Below are 17,871 nucleotides of genomic sequence, written 5' to 3' on the forward strand. Positions count from 1 at the left end.
CATCACACCAAGAAGACTTCACTTCATTTGCACTGACCTTTCACCTTTGGAGTGGTGTGTAAGGACAGAATTTATGATTTGAATAGTTGACACACGTGCTCACATAGTTGATTTATATCTCACTTTTTTGATTTATGAAATATGAGACTGATTTAGAAGCCATGCCATTTTGTGTGTTATAGCATTGATTTAAAAGTCATTCAACTGATTTATAGTTTGTGTCAGTGAATTATAAATCACATCTTTAATTTATAGATCACTCAACTGGTTTCTCTGCCTGCAGTTTTTTTTTTTTTTTCAGTAGGTCTATGGTTGGGTCTTTCCCCCGCCTCCATTTTTTGTGCAAAAGAAAAAACAATTTAAGTTTGACTGTATTAATATTCCAAATCACAGAATGCTCCTAAGTCTCTATCTACACCAGAGACATGCCAATAATATTGTATTTTCATTCATTCATTTATGACTTCATAAATTGCTTTAATCTCCTGTTTTTTTTTTCCTCCCCTTGAGTTTCTGCCATTGAATTTTAAATGAAGTCCCTGAAATCATTGTCTAAGTATCTTTGTAGGAGGATGTCTTAATTTTCAGGGGTGATCCTTTTTTTCTTCTGCCAGCAGAGAAAGGAAACTGGATCCTGAGTACAAGAAATCTCTAACTTATAAATGTTACAAAAATGTGTTTTCACACATTTATACCTTTATAAGCAGATATTCCGAACTTAAAGCACATTTCACCATGAAACATGAATGTATCTGACCCTGGGGTCCTTGGGCCAATCCCTCAAAACCTATTACATAAAGAATCTGAAAGAGAGCATTAATCATTCTAGAGAATGTTACGACCATAAGTAACATTGTTTCCATGAAAAAAAAATTCTAATCAGGGTGCCAATGCCAGAAATATGTTTCCCTTTGATATTAGAGAATTAGAGATTCTTCTTCCCACCTTCTCACCCATACTGCAGTAACATTCCAGACTCTTTTAGCTCCAAGCCACTGTTAATTCCTCTAGACTTGAACAGGGAATCCAAAATGGTAGTGGCTAGGCTAGGGGGTAAGAAGCAGAGGTAGGGACTTTGGAACAAGGAGCAGGGTAGAAAGTGAAGGATGATGACTATCTCAGAGTCCGGGATGAGGTCCAGGTACACCTTCACAAACCTTTACATCCTTGGGTGGAAGTAGAATGTCTAAATTAAAAGATGAAATGAGACTTAGAAAATTGTTAACAAGATGAGATGGAACAGCAGTTATATGTGTAAGGGGAAGGGAGGAGACAAGATTAAGAAGTAGTTCATGTATTTATTTATTTTTTCACTTTTCAGTCCTTGAATTGCATAATGTTATTGAATTGGGATGAAAAATAAGAACAAAATTGCACAGAAGAAGGGGATCTAAGTAGCTCTTGGCTGCAGTGGTGGCTACCAGGCAAGAGTGGTCTCCAATCTCAGGTGGCTATTCATTTATAATGCAGCTTTCTATTTTGAAATGAAAACTAAACATCATTAAAGATTCTTTCTATAGAAACCATCCATCACTTTTCCTAAGATAAACCTTAAACATTAGAAGGAAGATAAATGTCCTATGAATCTATTGATGCTAAATATATGTTGATAAAGAAAGTGATGATCCTAGAGGAAAGTAATATATTGTTTTAGAGCACTTCCTTGGCTAGACTACCTCTATCCTATGTTTAGTTCTGGACACCATACTTTAGGAAGGATGTAGATAATAAGCTAGAATGGATTTTGACTGTAATGGTTAGGATAGTTACAGGGATAAAGAACCACATGTCTAAGGATTTAATGAAAGGATTGGAATATATAGTCTGGATTTATGGACTAAACCAATCTTCAGGTATTTGAAGGAATCACAGATTCATAGCTCTAAAGGGGCCTCATAGGCTAACTGGTTTATATAAGCATTTACTTTACAAATGAGGAAAATGAAATTCAGGAAGGGTGTGGCTTATCCAAGGTCACACAGCTAGCTGGAAGCAAAATTTAAATTTAAGTTCCCAGATTCTTGTGCCAGTGTTCTTATGGAAGAAGAATTAGACTTATTTTGTTTTATTCCAGAGGGCAGACATAGTAGCAATCAGAGAAAGTTTTAAAAAGAGGCAGATTTAGTTTTGATCTAAGAAAAAATTGCTAAGAATGAAAACTGTTCTCAAGTAAAATAAGCTAGTTCTGGAGATAATAGAATTTCTATCACAGGAAGTTTCAAACTTTACTCTTCATCTGCAGCTCTGTTTAGTTTGAACTCTATGGAACATAATATTCTTCCCAGGATTAGCTGAACACTTGAAATTTCATCATTATGATTTATTTTTCTCTGCCCCATTTTACTCTAATATGACAGGATTATGTTTAGTTCTATATTCCACATTTTGAGGGGAAATGTTGATATTTAAAACCACATTAAGAGGAAGATGAGCAAGATCGTGAGGAATCTGAAAACTATGACATAAAAGATTCCTTTAAGGCATTATGATCTTTTTTTTTTTTTTTTTTTTTTTTTTTTGACTTGGAATAGACTTGAGTGTGAAGATCAGGGTGGGAGAGAGGAAGAGGATATAACTTCATATTTCAGTATTGTTGTGTATAAAAATAGATTTATTCTGTTTGGTTTTCTAGAGCTGGATTAATGGAAGTTAGAAGGAGGCAGAGCTTAGAATAAAAAAAAAATAAAACAAAAACTTACTAACAATTAGAGTTATCCAAAAATTAAATGTATTGCCTTGAGAGGAAATGATTTTCTTGCCAATGAGATTCCCAATCAATTGTTGGGAGATACTGTAAGAAGGTATTCATGCTTTAGGTAAGATATTGAATGAAATAAGGATATAGTTCTATTCATATCTAAAATTAGTTTTAAAAGAATTATTTTTTTTTCAGAAACAAAGTATAGGTATAAAATAGTAAAGAAAATACCTCAAAGTGATATTCAAAGATATAAAGTGTGGATTTAATTTAAGTCAAAGGCTTTCTGATTCTAGTTAGTAATACTGAAAGAGACCCTACTTCTCTATGCCTGTCTATTACCCATGCGTCAGAAGAAAGAGTGGCAGAATTTGCAGGCTTCTGAGAAAGGGGAGGGCATCATCAATGACAGACTGACACTAAACTGTCCAGTCGATGGTATTGGTCAGAAATTTGGGAGGTGCTGGGAAACTTCTCTTCCCATCAGAGAGTGTTGATGTTCAAGTGGGTGTCCAGGTAGTGACTTCATCACATTGTGACATGTGAGTGTGAGGATATATACTATCCTTGGCTTCCTAGGAAATATAAATAGGATTGTCTAAGTAAAAAGGTCAGAAGCAAGGTCAGACTATTTTTTTTTTAAACTATCTCCCCCTGGTCTTTCTATCAACTACAGGCCAGTCTACCTATGATTATTTGGTTCCTTTTTTCAGGCTGCGGAGCTCATCAAAACTCCAAGGTTCTAGTTTTATCCCTGCCAGAAATGCCCTTTATGATGTTGAATAAATCACTGTAATTTCTCTGGGACTCAGTTTCCTCACAGGCAAAATGAGAAAAAGGGAATAGATGTTATCTGAGATGGCTTTCACTTCAATGATTAATAATTACTGAATACTTACAGATAGGTAACTGGAAGATGACCAATTTACAAGCCAATGTGAAAGAAGGAAATTGAAAAGTACTGGAGGGAGAGCAGGTACAAACTATATTAATTGCTCAATGAGTTAAAATTTTGGAATAGAAAATATAGCCATACCCATCTGGTTGGTGGTGATATGATTTATTTTGGGTTTTCAAGGCACATAGCAACAGCTAGCCTTGTGAGAGGCAATTCCCTGAAGTTATTACAAAAAAGTTATTACACCAAAGTGATCCAGTAATCCTTCACCACCAGCTCAGTGTTTTGGATGTTAATTTTAATATCTGATTCCCTCACTTTCCCCTACCTCCAAGAGGGAAGAAGGGGGAATTTTTGTTAGGCATGATAGTTAGGAATTACAGAAACACTGATGGCAACATACAGCTTCTCTTTCTCCTTCAAAATCTCTAGCCCTGTCTCTTCTAGTACAGCAAAATAAGAAGTCTGATATTTAAGATGAAGAAAAGAGAAAGTCATAAGTTTTGGAAATTTTCAGTCGGACTGTTATAATTGCTTAGTATTGATGGGCATCTGTGAGGTTGCTTGATGAAGATAAAAAATTGTCTTTAGAATCAGAACAGACCTAGACCAAATAATTTAACCTTTCAGTGTCTGTAGGCCATTCTTCTTTTTAATAGTATTTTATTTTTCCAAATACATGAAAAGATACTCTTCAACATTCCCCTTTACAAAACATTGTGTTCCTCTCTCCTCTCCCTCCTCCCTGAGACAGCAAGCAATCCAAAAGGTTAAATATGTACAATTCTTCAAACATATTTCTGTATTTGTCTTTCTGCACAAGAAAAATGAAATCAAAAGAAAAAAAAACACAAGAAAGAAAAAATTATGTACAAACTTTTATGTAGACATGTGCATACTGGTAATGGAACAATAAATGAAAGAGCCCTGATTAAGTGTATACTATGTATTACATGCTAAAAGTGCTGAATTCTGAGGGTACAAATATATTTACCTTTTTTTTTTTAGAAAGAGCAAGGTAGTTTTGCTCTCATGAAGTTTATATGATAATAAGGAAAGGCAATACATGTAGGGAAATCATGGCTAAGGAGGAATGTTTGGGACAGGAGAACTAAACATATGATAAATGGAGTCATAGAGCACTTGATTGATATGATTTTTCCTGGAATGGTGGTGGGATAGTGTTGATTTGATTACTTTTCCCAGAAAAGAAGAGAAAGACAGACACATGAGACAGATACAGAGAGTCAGAGACAGAAAGACAGACAGATAGAGACTACATACAGAAAGAGAGACAGACAGAGACAGAAAAACAGAAAGAGAGGGAGATTAAGAGAGAGAGAAAATGTTGAGTAGCGTGAAATGAAGATGAGGCTGTTGCTTCCTCTTTCCCACTTGAGTTATGGAGAAGGATATTGTCTCTCAGAGGAAGTTATGGTTATCTCACCAAATCTAATCTGACAAGCACAAAAACCACCCTACTGCTATTAGGAACAACATCCAGAATGCCTTAAAGAATAGTTTTAGGGAAAAATAGGGGACTGCAAACTAAGAGACCCAGATAATTACCCATTACAAAAAAATCACATGAAACTTAGATAGAGGATGAGTGCTTAACTCTCAAAGTGTTGACACAGCTTTGTCTATTTTGACTTCTTTCTTACAGGGAACTTTGCAAAGCAGTCTGAGAATCTTTCACACAATCTTCCTTGGAATCCCGGGTCCAGGACACTGATAGCTGTGAATTCCAGGACAGATACCTGTCCATTGTAATATAGGGATATACTTCTACTTCAACCTATACCTAAATTTTCTACCATTCCTTTTCCCACTCAATTTCTTTTATGCTTTACATTTTTCTTTTGAGATAACTTGTATTCTCTTAAGAAACCTTATTAGGAAAAAAAGTCAGATTTACATTTCTACTTCCCCAGTCTTCCAACATTTGTGGTAGAAGCAAGAACGGTTCCAAGCCCACCTTCTCTTCTCATCCATCCCTTTTGCAAGCGTTCCTTTTCAATTTGGATAATGGGAGCGACTTTACCTGCATTGTTATTTGGGAGTTTTTTTTTTTCCCTTTCAAGCAGCTAAGGTCAAATGTTAAATGAGCAATAAAACTACTTCATTCCCCCAAAGGCCCCAATATTCACCTTTATCCAAGGAACACTGTTTATTAATGTAGTCAGAATAAACTGAGTAATGGTTTGTGCTTGGCATGTCTAATAAAGACACAATGATGTATTGCATCTCAGATGTATTTATAACCCACTCTTTGATGCATGACCTATTTCATTAAACCCTTAATTACAATGTAATCCTGCTATGCATTATGTTGGCACTGCTGAGCTTCCCTGTTTTCCTATAATAGGATATTTGGTTCCCTTATATTGTCAATCTCCTTCCTTTTCTCTCCTGCCCCCTCATTCCATGTTGGCACATTCACCACAGGAAGCAGTCTGTTTTCTAATTTCCATATCCTGTCATGGGGGTGGGACTCATTTCTGATGAATTGCTACCTCAGTACCTGCACTGTTGCAATGTAGAGAATGTGAACTGAGGGGTGAATCTGTGGGTAAGGTAATTATAAAAAAAAAAAAAAAAAACTTGAAAAATGAAAGACCCACACCTGCACAAATGGAATCAATATATGCACAAACTTTTATGTAGACACCTGTATACTGTTGATGGTAACAATAAATGAAAAAGCACTGTTAAGTGTTACTTTAAAATTTAGAATCTTGTGGTAGGAGCAACATTTATTTCAGGAGAACTGAAGTACTGCCTAAAAGGTGATAAAAACATCAATGAGAATTAATTGGCTTAGTGTACTAAACCTTGAGGGAGGTATGTGGCACAGTGGATAGAGCACTGGGCTCAGAGGAATGAAGACCTGAATTCAAATCTGACCTCAGATACTTCCTAGCTATATGATCCAGGACAAGTCACTTAACCCTGTTTTGCCTCAGTTTTTTCATCTGTAAAATGAACTGAAGAAGAAAATAACAAACCATTCCAGTATTTTTGCCAAGAAAATTTCAAGTGGGGTCATAAAGAGTCAGATATGATTTAAAAATTACTAAAAAAAAACACACAAAAATAAGTCTTAAACTGTTCTGATAGATTCCTGGTGGCTTAAGTATATTAGCTGTCTAGCCCAGAAAAAGTTGTGACCTCCTTAAGCTTGCTGTCTTTTCCAGAAGTGTGCCAACACGACAAACAGAGAGAGAAAGTCATGCTCCAAGGAATCAGTGTTGGATTGTTGAATATCCTTTCCAGGCAGGCCATTGTTAACTAAGTTTCTTTCCTTCTTTTTAATGTTAGATGATCTACTAGTGTATCATTTTGTTTCCTTCTGGATCCCAAATTATACAACCAGTTTGTGTCAGAATTGGCTTAGAACAGGCAGTATTACCATATATATTTTGCAGATGAGGAAATTGAGGCTCTTTAAGTTAAGTGATTTGCCCAGAACCACTCATTGAGAATTAGTTAATAAAGTAGAATTAGAACCAATTTCAGAGTATTCTTTCTAGCAGGCTATACTTCTTAAAAAATCAAAATATCAACATAATTCATACTGTATTGAACTTTTTAGATAGACATGTGTAGTTAAATGGAGGTTGGAAAGAGATGTTAAACGAAATTAGTAAATAACCGAGGGCCAATTTCTGCGTCTTGACTTTTATTACTTCTTAAGGAAAAACAAAGAACTTTTTATTTTCTTCCTCTTTTCCCAAAGATGAAGACTCTCCAGGATTTAGGAAGGATTAAATCCAAAGTGTTAGGAGTAGATGAATTTATAGGGCCTTTTTGTGAATAGTGCCATTAATTTCTAACATATGTCAGAAGTCAGTAAAGATTCTTAAACTTGCTCTATTTTTTGTCTTTAAAATCAAATTGAGATTTGCATTCTTGTTCATCCTCTTAAGGTCAGTTATAAGACAATGAACTGGTGAATCAAAGTTTCAAACCATTAAGCATCATTTGTAAGACAAATAATATAGATTAGAAGTCTTTTCTGATCCAATATAGCAAACTATTCATTAAGAGTACCATCTAGGGCTAGTACAACTAAAATGAATCTGCTTTTCAAAGCTCCTCTCATCTAATTAGAATGGACTTCAAAGGCCAGTTTGAACAATTGTCAACAGAAGGTAGAACATGCTTGATAATGTTGAAGAAAACAGTTGTTTTAAGTTGCTCTGCTTGGCAAGCTACATCAAAAGCCACCAATTCAATAATAAATTCTGTCCTTTAATACAACAAAGTGACTGTGTTTCATGATAGGTTTAATGAAAGCCATATTGTGTGTGAGATGCTCCATAGAGAAGCTTGGAGGCAGCTGCTTCATTCCTGTCAATCAATATTCTTAAACTAAAAGTTTAACCCCCAGATTTTAAGTTGGAGCAATTGGTGGCAATGGGGAAACAAAGGCACTTCTGTCAAGGAACAATTTGTAATTGGTTCATCTTGGGTTGTTTGAATGTCTACAGGATAAAACAATCAGAAGGGAAATCCCTTTGGATTTCTAAGCTGCCTTTTAGCCAAGCAAAGTATATACCTGGTAACAACATTTATGCACAGGTCCAAAGTCCTCATTTTCTTTTATATTCTCTTGTTCCCTCTCCTTCATAATAGCAAGGTTTGAAGTTAGAGGTTGGGGGTGGCGACAGGGATGATGGTGGTGCTTTTTGATAGATTTCATTTCAATTCCCACAATTTCTTGCATCTTTCTTCCCTTGACTTTCCTTCTCATAGTCTTTTTTTCTTCTGTTTTCTTCTCCTTTTTCTCCATCGTTCCTCTTTCCTCTCTTATTCCCCCAAACTGAAAGGAATTGTTAGGCATGGTGGTAAGGACATTGATAGCCAAAAAGGTCTGATTTTAGGAAAGCTGGAAGGCCTTCTTTTCTTTTTCTTAATTGTCTGGTTTCTGTTATACATGTACATTAATTTTTTAAAAATACACATTTCTTTATGAATTATGTTGGGAGAAAAAAATCAGAACAAAAGGAAAAAACTAGGAGAGAGAAAAAAAAACAGAAAAAAGAAGTGAACATAGTGTGTGTTGATTTGCATTCAATCTCCATAGTTTTCTTTCTGGATGCAGATAGCATTTTCTTTTGGGATTGCCTTGGATCATTGAACTACTGAGGAAAATCAAATCTTACGTAGTTGATCATTGCACAATCTTTCTGTTACTGTGCACAATGTATTCATGATGCTGCTTGTTTTTCTCAGCATCAGTTCATATATAGCTTTCCAGATCTTTCTAAAATAGGCTTGTTCATCATTTTTATAGAATAATTACATTCCATTATCTTCATATACTACAGCTTATTCTACCATTCCCCAATTGATGGACATTTACTCATTTTCCAATTCTTTGCTACCACAAAAGGAGCTGTTACAAACAGTTTTGCACATGTGGGTCCTTTGCCTTCCATTATGAGTCCCTTGGGATGCAGACCCAAGCATTGGCACTGATGGGTTAAATGGCATGCATAGTTTTATAACTCTTTGGGCATTGTTCCAAATTGTTCTCCAGAATGGTTGGATCATTTCACAACTTTACCAACAAAGCATTAGTATCCCAGTTTCCCCACATTCCCTCCAACATTTATCATTATCTTTTCCTGTCATCTTAGCCAATCTGAGAAATATGAGGTGATATCTCAGAATTGTTTTAATTTGCGTTTCTCTAATCAATAGTGATTTAGAGCATTTTTTTCATATGACTATAGATCTTTTAATTTCATCATCTGAAAATTGTTTGAATCATTTGATGGAAGGCTTTCTTGCCAAAATACCTCCATATGGGCATGTTAAATGAACATGTTTACTTTATCTCACCTGAGATTCCACAAATAGAAATAATTTGCATGATTAGATAGGCTCCTTTCAAATTCCCTTGGACTGGCTAATTAGAATATAATTCACTTCTTGAGAAGCATCCTACAGTACTTGTTTGAGAATCTTTCTCAAAATGATGAAAACTTGGGTTCAAGTTTCCCCTCTGACATATACTCATCTTTGACTGAGCAAGAGAAAACAATTAAAAAAAAAAAAAAGCAAAAAATCTAATACACAAGGAGATCAACAGAAAGATCTTAAATGTAAAAGAAAACAAAGAATGACTAAAGCCTCAAAGAGAAAACAAAACACATTGAATATAAAATTTAGCCTACCTTTCAATGCCCACAGGCATTGTGAAGAAAGCTCAGGTCTGGGGAGTAATTGCTTCATGGTTGGGCAGACTTTCCCAGAATTCATTGGTGGCTCTAAGGCCCTGTAGTCAATCTAAGACAGAAAACCTTGAGTTTTGGGTAGTCTTTGACTTTGATGGGAGGCAGCAGCAGAAGAATCCTCTAGAAATGAAGGATAGTCTTTGGAGCATAATTATGCACTGGTTTGGATATGCTTTGATGAGCAAAGATAAGTCTGGATAATAATTTCCAACTTTCTTATTACTATTTAGGATACATCTATCTTCAGTCACCCAGGCTTACATTCAGATCCTTACTCACATGCATTCCACCTCTCCAGTATTTTTTGACATGCTTTTGTTTCTACTTTTACAACATTTGCCATACATGTATCTTTCCCTTCAGTCATACAACTGCCAGCCTGGCACAGACCCTCATCACCCTGCCTCTGGACTATTGCAATAGTTTTCTGTTTGATCTCCCTGTCTCAAATCTCTCTCCATTCCAGTCTTTCCTCCATTTTAGCTAGCAAAGTTATTTTCAGAAAGCACAGATTCCTTTATTTACTAAACTCCAGTGATTCTATTACTTTTATAACCAGAATAAAGTCTTCTGCTTGAAATCCTTCATAACCTTCACAAAGATTTCCAACCTTTTTATACTTTATATTTCTCTCTACATATTCTAAGTCATCAACACTCATTTTCTTGCTGGTTCCTTTCACATTAACCAAGTTGGGCTGCAAACTGAGGGTGTCCCCCAAGGCTCTGTATTGGGTTCCCTTCTCTTATACCTCTATACTGTTTCACTTAGAGATCATATCAGCTCCTATGGATTAAATTATTAAATTTATGCAGATGATGCTCAGCTTTATTTGCTCAACCCTACACTCTGTCATGATCTCCAGGCTCACATATCCAATGACTTATTAGACATTTCAAATCAAGCTTAACATATACAACACTGAACTTATTATCTTACTCATTGAAATTTCCTTTCTTTCTAACTTTCTATTATTATGGAGGGTACTGAGGGTTGTATTGAAGCCAAGTCAATTATTAAACTTTCAGGATGTGCATTTATATCTCAGGAATCAACAGTCACTACAAATCAGGACTCTGATTTTTGTTTTAAGTATCTAGACTTATGAAAGGAATGGAGGAAATATTAATAATAATGCAGATTAAATTTAAAAGTGTCTGTATATATTTGTTGCTTTAAACATTCAGGAATTCTCTCACCACCATCCTCTCAGTCATCCAGGCGCATACCTTTGATGTTATGCTTGACTCCTCAATCTTTCATCTCATATCCAATCAGTCTTCAAGTAATTTCTATATTTGTAATATTTCTCATATATGTCCTCTTCTCTCCTCTAAAACTGCCACCATCCTGGCACCTCATGCTTAGACTGTTAAAATAAACAACTACTTGGTCTCCTCAAATCTCCCCCCCTCCCAGTCAATTCTCTACTCAACTATCTAAATGATTTTTGTAAAACATGAAGCTGAGCCTCTCTTTATTGTCTTTATCTGTCTGCTCTGTCTCTGAATCTCTTCTCTCTGTGTCTCTGTCTCTGGCTCTGTCTCTGTCTCTCTCTGTCTCTCTCTCTCTCACACACACACACACACACACACACACACACACACACTAAACTCCAATGGCTCTTGATTTCCTGCAGGATGTAATTTAAAATCCTCTTTTTGGCTTGTAAAGTGTCCCATAGTCTATCTTTACTACCTTCTTATATCTTATACCTCTCCTTTTACTACTTGTCCCCAATATTCTGAAATCCAGCGACAGTGGCCTCTTTGCTATTTTTCTTGTAGAATAATTGTATATTTTCTTTTCCTCCTCAGAGGTAATTGGATTTAAGTGATTTGTCCAGGATCACACAGATCATAAGTGTCTGAAACCAAATTCAAATTCAGGTTTTCCTGACTCCAGGGCAGGTGCTCTATCCACTATACCACTTTGCTGCCCTTTTAGATTATGTATCTGCATTCAGAACTCACTCCTCCCTCATCCCTATCTCTTGGTTTCCTCAGTTTCCTTTAAGATCAGCTAATCTATCACCTTCTGCAACAAAATTTTTCCAATCCCTCTTTTGTCTAGTATCTTTCTTCTACTGATTATATCCAATTTATCCTGTATGTAGTCTGATTGTATTTAATTGTTTGCAAGTTGCTTTCTCCATTAGAGTGAAAGCCCTTTGAGAGCAGGAACAATATTTTGCCTTTCTTTGTATTTCCAACACTTAGCACAGTATCTGGCACAAATAGGAGTTTGAGAAAAGCCAGTTGACTGACTAACTACACATCCAAGTCATGTTTCCTCTTGGCATCTATGGAACTGCATAGAGCTGGACAATTCCACCATCATTTATTATGCACTCACAGTTTAGAAAGAAAGGTGGATATTGATGATGGCACTGTTCTTACAGGTGTGAAAGACTGATAATTTGATAAATTAATTAGGGAAAGATTTTTTCCTCCTGCAGCTGAAAAAAGGGTTTTCTTTCTCCTAAAACTTATTTCTCCTTAAATGGTGTAATTTTGCACAAAAATACATACATACATGTACAATATATAATGAGCCTTGGTCATTGGTTAGCCCAACATTCTCACTGATGATTGAAATTTTTAGAGGGCAAGAGAAAAAAAATCAAGAGTTTACTTGCACTCATGCTTCTAACTAGAAAGGGGTCAGTTGGTGGCTATTACTTCCCTCTTTAATACTGTTTGTGGTCATTGTGCTGTAAAAGGACTCTCCCTTTTGACTTTGACATTGGTGTCAGTATTCTTTTATTCACACAGGCATGAAACCTCGATCATCTGTAACTCCCAATTCTGTCTTATTTTCCCCCTCCCAACAATTTGTTCCTGGTGCTATTGATGCACAAATATACTTTTTATTACCACTGCCACTACTGTAAGTCAGTCCTCATTACTTCTATTCCAGTAGCTTCCTAATTGATTTCTCCATGTCAGTTTTTTTCCCCTTTTAACCCTATACAATGTTTCCAAAGTAATCTTCCTAATGTATCATTCTAATCACATCAGAATACTCAAATTACTCAAAAATATGCAATGGCTCCCTACTATCATCAGAATAAAGAACACTAAATATCTTAAGTTGGTGTTCAAGGTTCTTACAATCTGATCTTAAGCTAACTTTGTAACCCTATCTACCTCAACTCTCCTGTATTTACTCTAGACAATCTGGAATCTCATTATTTCATAGATATAATCTAATATTTTCTATGTGTATACTCTTCTTTATGCTATTCCTCTGCCTGTAATAAGTTTATTTATTTATTTCCTTCCTTCCTTCCTTTCTTTCTCCCCTCCCTCCCTCCTTTTTTCCCTCCCTCCTTCATCCCTCCCTTCCTTCCTTCCTTCCCACTCTCCCTTCCTTCCTTCCTTCCTTCTTTCCTTCCTTCCTTCCTTCCTTCCTTCCTTCCTTCCTTCCTTCCTTCCTTCCTTCCTTCCTTCCTTCCTTCCTTCCTTTCTTCCTTTCCTCCTTCCTTCCCTCCTTCCTTCCCTCCTTCCTTCTTTCCTTCCCTTCTTCCTTCTTTCCTTCCCTTCTTCCTTCCTTCCTTCCTTCTTTCCTTCCCTTCTTCCTTCTTTCCTTCCCTTCTTCCTTCCTTCCTTCCTTCCCTTCTTCCTTCCTTCCTTCCTTCCTTCCTTCCTTCCTTCCTTCCTTCCTTCCTTCCTTCCTTGTTTTATTTATTTTTTATTTCTAATGGTAAGGAGACTGCCATTTCCATCATTCACAATTCTGTAGGTCCTTCAAAAATCACCTCAGATGTCATCTTCTCATTCCCACAATCACAAGCAAACTTTAATTCTTCTGAACTCAGACTTCTTTGTTTTTCTGCTCTTGTTATGTACTGTCTCATACTGCTGGTTTTTGATTACAGGTTATCATCAATATTAGGCTTTAAGTTCCTTGATGTCAGAGATGACATTTTAGACAGCCCTCAAAATTGTTTAATGCTTTTTAGGTATTCAACAAATACTTGTGAGAAGGAAGAAAGAAAGGAGAAAGGAAGGAAAGAGGAAGGAAGTAAAGAAGGAAGAAAGGAGGGAAGGGAGGAGAGAGGGAAAGAGAGAGGGATGAAGGAAGCAGGAAGGGACAGAAGAAAACATTGAGTGAATAACTTGCTCTCTATTTAGAAAAATGCTGAAGTAAAAGGATCAAAAAAGAGTAAGGTGACAATGGAGAACTGCAAGCCAAGAACTTAGAATTGGGAATTTTCATAAGAATCTAAGATCAAAAGTTTCCCTTCCTTTGTAAATCTTGGTCAAAGCTGAGCTGCAGACTTTTCCCACTTGCTTAAGTATGGTTACTATTAAGTGCACCAAATATAAGAAGAATGCTAATTCTTCTCTCCTCCTTAATTCTATTCTCTTTGCTACTCTTCTTTCATCTTCTTCTAAAAAGCATACTAGAATGGCAACTGTGAAATAGATTAAGGCCTAACCCTCAAATTTTCAGAGTTAACTCTATTGCCTTTGACTAATTAACATTTTCAGAGCATGAATACTTCTCTGAGAAAATATTTACTGTAGTAAAATATTTGTCAAATTTTATTGTAAAGTTAAAATTCACAAGTACACAATTACAGAAGATTTATTCTGGGAGAAATGGGGAGAGTATTATGCAATTTAGTTTATAAATTGATATATGACCTAAAGAAAAAGAGTCTTTCTGAATGAATGATGATTGTTTTCAATTGTTGAAATTCTTTTAAGAGTTTCCTTTAATTGGGAATGTTTTCAAGAGGAGAAAAAAAAAACTCTCAGATCTAGTAAATATGTCCTTACCTAGCAGTGATGACACTTGGAACCAACCTATGAAGATTGTGAGACATGCAATGCTGGACAAGATTACAAAGAATATTCAGAGGAGTGATTCCAGAATAGGTACAGTGGTCAGGCATAACCAGTCCTGCTTTTCCCTCTCCAGGTTCTGCCTTTGATATACAAGTAGTGCTGTCTTTTTCTGGAGGAAACACCAACTTTGTTCAAGGGATAGTTCAATATATGCTCATGATCTAAAGTGAGAGAGATTACTGATGTGAAGTTGTGGGAAAGGTGAGATTGATGGAAGCCTCTTTCCACCTCACACTAGCTTATGTGACACATTTATTGTTCACTTTTGTGAACATCAGATGCCCTGATGTGATCACACACTGATTCTAGGTGACTTTATCATAAATAAACTTCCCTTTGCTCAGCTGAGAGCAACTAAGCACTGAGCTCTTGGGTTTCATCTCCCTGCTGCTTGAAGAGGTGGAGCATGAACTAAATGAAGGTTGTGATATGAGATGCACCAGTGAATGTTGTAATATTATTATGCCTCTAATTTCTTTTATGGATCTGACTAAATGCTTCTAAAGTAATGACTTTGGTAAGAGGAGTCAATGAGGCAGCTTGACAAAATGGAAAGGGAGTTTCTTAAATAAATTGAGGTCAAAAATGACTTATTTGATTGCTGTGCACAGATGTACCCGACAGCACATCCCACTAGTCAGAACTAACAAGTAATGGACAAACAGTTTCAATGGGGATCCTAACTAGTGGTGGAAGATTTTTTTTTTTAAAGAGCATTATTAAGAAAAGAATAGTCATATAATTAACAGTTAGAGAAGTTTTCAGATAAAAAAAATTTTTAGTTCAGAAGTTTTCAGACTGATATAACATTAATCATGTAGTATTTGGGTCGGATTAAATTAATTGTTGATTAAAAGGATTACAACCTCTAAATTCACAAAACAAATTTTTGAGCAAAACAAGGTTTGAGTTTTGAACTTTTGTTCAAATGGTGGTTAGAGCACCTCCTGAAGTCAGGAGGACCTGAGTTCAAATGTGACCTCAGGCACAACACTTCCTAGCTGTGACCCTGAAAACATCACAACCCCAATTGCCTCAGGAAAAAAAAAGAGTTTTGAACTTTTGAAGAGTATAATCATTCTCTATGTAGTTAATATGCAATAAATAGTTTAATAATTAATTTTAAATGTAAAATAAAAACTACACATAGATTTTTATTTTTACTTTTTTTAGTAGCAAGATAATATTTCAATGAGAAATTTCATAAGATGCTGAAACACATTACAGTGTTTGAGGCAGAACTCATAGGCCATTCCAATGGACTTGCTTATTTAAATTTTAAAAAATAATGTAATCTTTATTAAAAACTCAGATACATTTTGTAAGGAACTCAGTTCTCTATATGTCCAATCAAAATAAGGTGATCAAATGGATATTTGCTTCTTATTTTAAATGTGCATTCTCAAGTTATGAGACTTTCAGCATTTTTCTTCAGTTTCATCTAGCATGGTAGATAGCATTTTACCTAAATTTTGTAGAGGAAGAAAGCCAAGAATTTGATATAATTATTTTTGCTTTAGGAAAAAAGTTAGAGGTAATTAATCTGCAATGGTACTAACAGAAAGGAGGTCATGGGAAAGTTAACAAAGAAATTCTGCCAGTCTTGTGTTTGATTCTGAGCTTTCAGAAGGCTCCCACTTTTAGCCACTTAGGCTAAACAGTTTTTTCTTATCACTGATGGAAGTTTGTGTAATTAACTACCCAAAGATTCAGAAATTGTTTCTTAAATGCAATAGAAGCACACCAAGTACAACATGAAAAAATTAATTAAAAGTTGCATATAAAGTTCATTAAATTAAGGTTTTGTTCTGTCTTATAAAAACATTTTCATTAAAAAAATCTTATTATTCTACATTTATAATGTATTTGCATTCATTTGGCCTACTCTGTCTTCAACATTTCATCTCCTGAATCAATGCCTTTGAATTGCAATATAATCCCTCCTTACCTCTCCCTTATAGGATGTAACTTCCATCAAAGCTCATCTCAAATGCTACTTCCTAAAGGAAGCTCCTCCTGATCGCTCTGGTGGCAAATGTCCTCCCATCCTATCTCAGGAAACTTGTTTGCATGTACTTGTATATATATTTGTCTTTGCTTATCTGTGTGCATGTTTTTCCATGCCCCACTACTCTTGGTCCTTGAGGGGAGGGTTTGTTTTGTTATTATCTTTTTAACCATAGTATATAGCACATGGATTTAATGAACTCTCTCTAAGGTTCACAGCTATGTGCAAAAGAACATTTTGTAATTTCCACCACTAATGTTGATCTTCTTTTCACCTTCATCATCTCACCATATATCATCACTTAACAGTATTAGCATGATGAGGTAAAAAGAAAATTATAGAAGACCTGAGTTTGATTCCTATTCTTCCATTAACCATCTGCTAAATAATTTGAGCAGTTATTTAACTATCCAAGTTTCAGTTGTCAAAAGTATAAAATGTGGATAATAGGTTCACACTACTAACTCATTTGATAAGAACCAAATAATAGAGCTAATGTAGGCATAATGGGCATAGCCAGGCATGGCTCAGTGGTCAGACTATTTCCTGCCTCCCCCTTTTTGTGAGGTGATTGGGATTAAGCGACTTGCCCAGGATCACACAGCTAAGAAGTGTTAAGTATTCAAGGCCAGATTTGAACTCAAATGTTCCTGACTTCAGGGCTGGTGTTCTATCCATTGCACCATCTAGTTGCCCCCAATTGGGGTTATTTTGATGATAAAATGAGATCTTGTATGTAAAGTACTTTGTAAAACTTTAAACATCATATGTCAGTTATTATTAAGGCCACATAGCTAGAAAATTGTAGGGCCTCAACTCAAACTCAAATCCTTCCATTATACTATTGTATCCCTATATATCTCTTTTCCCCCCCTAATGCCACAATAGAAATTCATATCTGGGACATATGTAAGGAGAAAAATTCCTTTGTTTACTTCCAGATTCTACCACCAATTTTGCCACTAGCCAAATGTGATACTTGTCAGCACTATGTTTGACATATAGTAGATGCTTAATGAATGTTCACTGACTGACAGATTCCATCTTTGAACCTCATATTTAAAACAAGGACACAGGATTAAATAATTTAAAGAGTCTTCCAGATCCAACATTTTACAATTCCATAGATTGTGTTGGCTTATTTTTTACTGAAAGGATCCTGAAAA

Source organism: Sarcophilus harrisii, chromosome 1, assembly GCF_902635505.1.
Source record: "Sarcophilus harrisii chromosome 1, mSarHar1.11, whole genome shotgun sequence".
NCBI lineage: Eukaryota > Metazoa > Chordata > Mammalia > Dasyuromorphia > Dasyuridae > Sarcophilus > Sarcophilus harrisii.